This window comes from Ailuropoda melanoleuca, chromosome 2 (genome assembly GCF_002007445.2).
Source record: "Ailuropoda melanoleuca isolate Jingjing chromosome 2, ASM200744v2, whole genome shotgun sequence".
NCBI classification, from domain to species: Eukaryota; Metazoa; Chordata; class Mammalia; order Carnivora; family Ursidae; genus Ailuropoda; species Ailuropoda melanoleuca.
In genome coordinates, this window is record NC_048219.1 from 140,793,807 (window position 1) to 140,800,233 (window position 6,427).

The following is a 6,427-nucleotide window of genomic DNA, read 5'->3' on the forward strand; positions in this document are numbered from 1 at the left end:
CCCCCCCACTCAGGGCTCTATCCCAGGGACCCCAGGATCATGACCTGAGCTGAAGGCAGATGCTTAACTGACTGAGCCACCCAGGCGCCCCTAGAGGAAAGATTTTTTAAAGAGTTGAACCGCAGAGCTTAGAATTCAGTGCTTCGCTCTGCTTTAGTAAGACCATTATTGCCATTTTTTTTTACACTGTAGACTAGAGTTTATAAGAGGTGTTTTTAGATTGTCATTTAATGTGTGCTCTGATAACACACTATTGCATTTCTAGGTTTGTTTTTAGGATCTAAGTGTGCTTAACTCAAATTCTCTGTGTAGGGGCTGTTTTAAGGCCTTTGATACTTAGCATGTTTATTTTTTATTTCCAACCAGAAAATTCTCAATAACAGAATCTTTTTCCTTTTGTCAAAATGGAGCCCTATCAATGCAAAATTTTCAGCAAAACAGCTCTATTTTTTTATTGCCGCCTTGGAATGTGCACATAATCCGGCCTCTACTTTTTCAAATGTGTGGCAGTCACAGTGGTTCAGGTCCCTACCATCTCTCCTGTTTATTATTGTAATTACATGACTACTTTTACCTCCACTCTTCTTCCCCCTCCTGTTCATCAACCACACCGTTGTCAAACTGAATTTTGAAAGTGCAGGTCGAAGAAAGTGGACAACACACGGACAAGGGTGTGTGCAAGTGAGTTATCTTAGAGACAAGTGGTGTGAATGGGTACAGCCCTTTGAAGGGCAATATGGTCACGTCTATAGAGTACGAGAACGGACACCCTTTGACTTGAAATTCCACTCCAGGAATTTGTCCTATAGACATCCTTGCACATGCAAAGATGTAAGTGAAGATGTCAATTATGGCACTGTTTATAAGGACAAGACACTGGAGCTAAAGGACCATTCATCGGCAGCAGCTATCAGAATGAACGGTGGTATTTGGCTGACGGCATTTGTAAGGGCCGTTTCCTTGTTGCTACCCTAGAATCAAATCCTGTTTGCCACCTCCTAATGGTTGGTTGGTATTGACCCCTCTCCCACCTCCAGGGGTGAACCAGCTGGTGGGAGGCAATCAGTCCCTCCTATTTCCCTGGCTTCAGAACTGTTTTGTGTAAAATGAAATCTTGTCCAATCAGAAAGAACATGAGGCTGGAAGAGCTGCAGGCATGAGAGGAAAGCCTGAGCTTCTAGGAGGCCGGAAGGTGGTCGCTGCAGAAGGTGCTGACCCCAGGATTCGTGGCTGCAGGAAGGAGCCTACTGACGGCATGCTAGGGGACTCATTTCAGCTGGTTTGAGGTAAGTTGTCTTACATTTAATACCGGAAGGATCCTCGGTGCTGAAGAATTCTGAGCGGCCTTGAAAGAAAATGAGGTTGGTCTACTTTTGTCCATGTGGAATTATCTCTGTGATACTTTGTAAAATGAAGGTGTTAACCAGTGAATATAGAAGATATTCCCTTCTATACAAACAAAGGCTGTGATAATGAGTGCGTGTGTGTGTGTGGGTGTGTGATGTATGTAAGTGGTCTCAGCTAGCCCATGCAGTACCTTTAAGCAAATTAGGAAAAGGTCCCTGCTCTGGTGCATCTGATACAGCCCCAGGCCACGGAGCAACCTGGCAAGCAAGTATACAATGACTCGTCCTGGGGCTGGGTGGCTTTGTGCAGTACACAACCTGTACAACAGTGTGCTATGGACCTTTATATATATGCTTGTATGTACCTCTGGTAAAATATATGTAAAACTAGACATAGAGGTTGCTTCTGGGAAGAGAAGACTCAGTTTGGTGGTAGTGGGCAGAAAGGAGTCTTGTCCTTCTGCACTGCACTTGAGGGTTACCTGAATTTTGCTACCATGTATACAAATTACTTAAAAGGAAGCAAATGAAAATACAGGTTTGATCTTAGTTACTCCCTTGCTTAAGAAAAACCTTCAACAAATCCTCATGGAGAAATGCCAGATACCCCAGCACACCCTGCAAAGGCTACAGGTGGCCTCAGCCTGCCGCCCACCCCGGCTCTGGCTGCTGCCTTCCCTCAAGCTTTTGCAGGGCGGGTGAGCTCGAGATCCCTCTTACAGCGCATGCTCCTTGGCTTCTGTGCCTTTGCACAGGCTGTTTTGCTCTTCCCCAGGCTCCACCCAAAGGACCCTTGTCATCCTCTGGGGTCTCCTTCCTTGGAAGCGCCCACAGGCCTTGTGCTTTTCCCTTTCTTGCTACCTACCGCCGTTTATTGGCATTACTGGCTAGTCTGTGAGTGAACTCCTTGAGACCATTGACCAGACCAGGACAGTCAGGGCTGGTGACAGGACGGGAAGGGGCACCTCATAGCTGTTCCATGAACAAAGGGAGACGAGTTCAGGTCCCAGCTGTCTCTTTGCCAGACTGTTCTATCCCTTTCAGATTTCTGTTCTCTTGCAGCTGCCAGTTCTCATCGGTGCTTGGTCTGTCTGCCCAGTAGCGATTAGCCAGGTCGTAGCCGAGTGACGGTTTCCAGCCCAGAGCAGACTGCATTTCCTCACTCCGAGTGGCTCAGGGGAGTCCTCTTTCACCCCACCACAGGTGCATGTGAGAGTCGCAGCCGTCCCACCGTCTCTTCTTTGTCTGCCGTGACACACGCCGTCTGTCACACAGTGTTCATCCAGTTTATAACGTGAGGAAGCTGGGACGCAGAGCGCGGGGAGAAGAGCATTTGTGGAGATAAAGTCTGCCCACCCAGCCGTTTGCCCGCCTGGTGAGCCCGGTGGCCTGGGGACACGTCCAGGAGCCAGTACCAGGGAGCCTCCACTCCTGGGAGATGGTTACCGCGCCGGGAGAAGTCTGCCCCCTGCACATCAAGCCAGGGAGGCAGCGTCTTGCAGGAGTGAGATGGGCCGAGGTAGCAGTGCGGCCCTTCCTCACACGGAGCAGCTGGCCGGTCGTGATCAGGGAGGAGCCGGTCACTGCTGGGGCGCCCCGGGTGCTCAGGAAAGACCTGGCAAATGGTGCACGAGGAAGGTGATGAGCCATCAAACCCGGTTCTGGTTTCAGCCTTCAAGAGCCATGGGTGGTCGAGGGGGCTACGGTTGGGGTCTGGGGAAGATGCGGTGTCCCAGGCGTTGGACGGCAGATGTGGGCTGCCGCTCGTCTATGTAGTGTCTTTGTATGAATCGGGGGGAAGAAAAAGCGCCCCTTCTGGGCTGACACAGCCCCACGCTTGGGCACAAGGCTGGCAAGTTGGAGGTGCCTCTGTCCAAAGAAAGAGTGTTCATTACTCTGGGTGGGCACGAGCGCGGGGCAGGCCCCTGGGTCTCAGCTCCCACTTACCCTCTCCGCTGGCAGCCGTCACGCAGCACGTGAATTGCACAACCGCACACTTGTGGCCCGGAAGGCGTAACTTTGGGGGCATTTAGAAAGGCGAGGTGGGAGAAGAGTGACGTGGTAACCGATGGTTCCACCGTTATTTAGGGTTGCTTTTCTCCAAGCGTGGAACTCCTTATCAGAATCACCTCAAGCACTTGACAAGGATGCATATTCCTGGGACCCACCTCAGAATAACTGAATTAAACTCTCTGAAGGGTGGGGCCCGGCAATCAGGACTTTTAACCAGCTGCCCAAGATGTTTCTAATGCCCACCAAAGCCCACGAATTGCTGGCTGAGCGGCTGTTCTCTCAGAAGTCCTTGGGATCTGCATATTTGGGGATCTAGAACGATCTGACTGGACAGAGGAACAACAGACCATGCTTCCCTGGAGCTCTGCGGTATCATCTCATGGGTCCTTGAGGTCTCCCTGAAGGCTGCTTCTCTGGGGTTAGGGGCTGATGTCATTGTTTTTTCTGGCACCACTGCTTTGCTGTTTCTAAAAAGCACTTTTTAAAGTATCAGCTTTTAGGATAAAAACTCTAGGAATCTTGAAGCAAAGAGTGGGTACAACTCATAATGCCACCCTTGACCTTCCTTCTCAGCCTCAGGCTCGTTTCCTGCCTCCGGGTCTTGTGGTTGAGAATGTTTCCGGCTGAATCCCTTTAAAGGAAGTCTTCTGGAGACATTTTGTTTCCATCTTCCATGAAGGTTAAATTACATTATCCTAAATTCCAAGAGGCTGATCAGCTTGCTTTGTTGAACTGGTATTTCTGTCATTTTGAGTAATGCTTGAAATATGAATGTGATGGCCCATATCTGGCCACCCGTCTTTTATGTAGAGAGTTTCACTGGAGCAGAATTTTAGCTGAGCTCACATGTACAGATAGCCATTGCTCTGGGCCACAGGGCCTCATTTGTACAGCTCAGCCTCCCTCCCTTGGGGAATGAAGTCATTCATACTCATTGTTCACTACTATAGAAGGAATGTTTGTGTCCCCTCAAAACTCATATGTTAAATCCCAACTTCCCACGTGATGATCCTTGGAATTGAGGCCTTTGGGAGGTCATTAGGTCATGCGGGTAGAGCCCTCATGAATGGGGATTAGTGCCCTTATGAAAGAGATCCCACAGAGCTCCCTTGCCCCATGCCGCTCACCCCCTGTGAGGACTCATCAAGAAGATGGCCATCTGGGAACCAGGAGACAAGCCGTCAGCAGACACTGAGTCTGCCGGCATCTTGATCTCGGTCTTCCCAGCCTTCAGAACTGTGAGAAATAAGTGTTTGTTGTTTAAGCCCCCCAGTCTATGGTATTTTTGTTACAGTAGCCTGAACGAAGACGGTCACGTTGTTGACCTGGTGTCAAGCACAGTGCAAGATACACCAGTGTGGGTGGTGGAGCACTGCCTTCAAGGTGTTTGATCTAGAACCCCGCTGTCCAGTATGGTAGCCACCAGCCACATGTGGCTGTTGACCACTTGAAATGTCCCAATGGAGATATGCTAGAAGTGTAAAATACACACTAGATTGGAAAGACTTTGTAGGAAAAAAAAAAAAGCATGTGAAACATCTCATTAATTATTGTTTTATATTGATTGCATGTTGAAATCATAATATTTTGGACATATTTAAATAAAATTCATTATTAAAATTAATTTTACCTATTCTAATTTTTTAAAAGATTTTTAAAAATTTATTTGACAGAGAGAGAGAGCACAAGGGAGCTGCAGGCAGAGGCAGAGGGAGAGGGAGAAGCAAGCTCCTTTCTGAGCAAGAGAGCCTGATACTGGGCTCGATCCCAGGACCCTGCGATCATGACCTGAGCCAAAGGCAGAGTTTAACCAATCGAGCCACCCAGGTGCCCGTCTTTTTACTTTTTAAAATGAGTCAGCTAGAAAATTAAAAATCACAGATAAAGCTCACATTATATTATTATTGGACAGTGCTGCTCTGGACAGTGGGAAAGACACGTAACTGACAATCATAAGGCCATGTGATTACTGGTGGGCTAGTAGGACAGGGTGAGCTAGGAGTAGTTTGAAACAGCCCTAACTCAGCCTTGGGAGCTAGGAAAAGGCTTCTGGGAGGAGGTGATACCTAATTGAGACCCAAAACCTGAGTAGCAGGGAGGTGCAGAGTGAGGTGGTGAGGGGTGTTGGAGGTAACAGGGCACGGTGCTTTTGGGGAGCTGGAAGCAGTTCAGGGAGGCTGTAGCTGGATGGTAGGCGTGGGGGAGAAATCGCCTGGAGAAGGAGGGAGGAGTCAGGCTATGGGGAGGGGGCACTCTGCTTCTTTTTTGAGGGAGAGCTCTGACCTCCTTTTCCTGGAAGTGGAATTGGAGGTGTTAGAAATGAACGGATATTTGGTTTCCTTTCCACCTGGGGCGGGATTTGGGGGGGGGTGGGGGAGGAAATGCTCAGCAGCCCTGGGGGCAGGAGAAAAGTGTTTAAATATTTGCCCCTTTTACTGAGTGTGGAACTGATGAACTAGAGCAATTCTTATCAAAGAGAGTATGTACATATCTATATATCTGTATTTATCTATATAGAAGTACTTTGTAAGTGTAATGCTCCTGTATAAGCATTACTTTATTATGCTCAGTTGGGCCTTGATCTTTCCATAAGAATATTGAAATTATAAATTCCACGTTTGGGAAAATTACAATATTTGCTTCAGATTTTAGACCATTTTATTTTTAGAGGAGGTGATTTTTAGTAACAGCGATCTTAATAAGGATAATAATAATAATCCTTTTTAAAGTGAAAGAATCTGAAGAGAGTAATAGTTCTGCTGCTGGAGGTTCACAGTGTTGTAGGAATGGCACAGCCCAGGTGGTAAACCAAGGGTATCACAGCATTTTACCTTCCCATAAGGTACAGAGCATTCAGAAGTTAAAGACCAAACATTTTTACATAAATGAACAGAGTCTCTCTATTCCTACACAACGCATCTTTACTCAGATGCCTATTGTCATCAAAGTTCCAACAAAGTAGTAAACTAAATGCTTGGCGTGGGATGTTCAGGAAGTTTCGCTTCTGTGTGTGGTTTGGCTTTGCTCTTAATACACAGTAAAACTGTTAGCATCTGGGAGTATATTTA

The 6,427-nt window shown here is 47.6% G+C and overlaps 1 long non-coding RNA gene across 1 annotated transcript in view; it reads left to right on the forward strand.

Annotated features, from left to right (window-relative positions):
• LOC117801093 overlaps positions 1-4,894 on the forward strand; it is an 11,485-nt gene extending 6,591 nt beyond the window's left edge. The window contains exons 3-4 of the long non-coding RNA XR_004623490.1: positions 1,127-1,286; positions 2,409-4,894. This is a non-coding gene — a long non-coding RNA (uncharacterized LOC117801093). The remainder of the gene's footprint in view (positions 1-1,126; positions 1,287-2,408) is intronic.
• Positions 4,895-6,427: the final 1,533 nt, after the last annotated feature.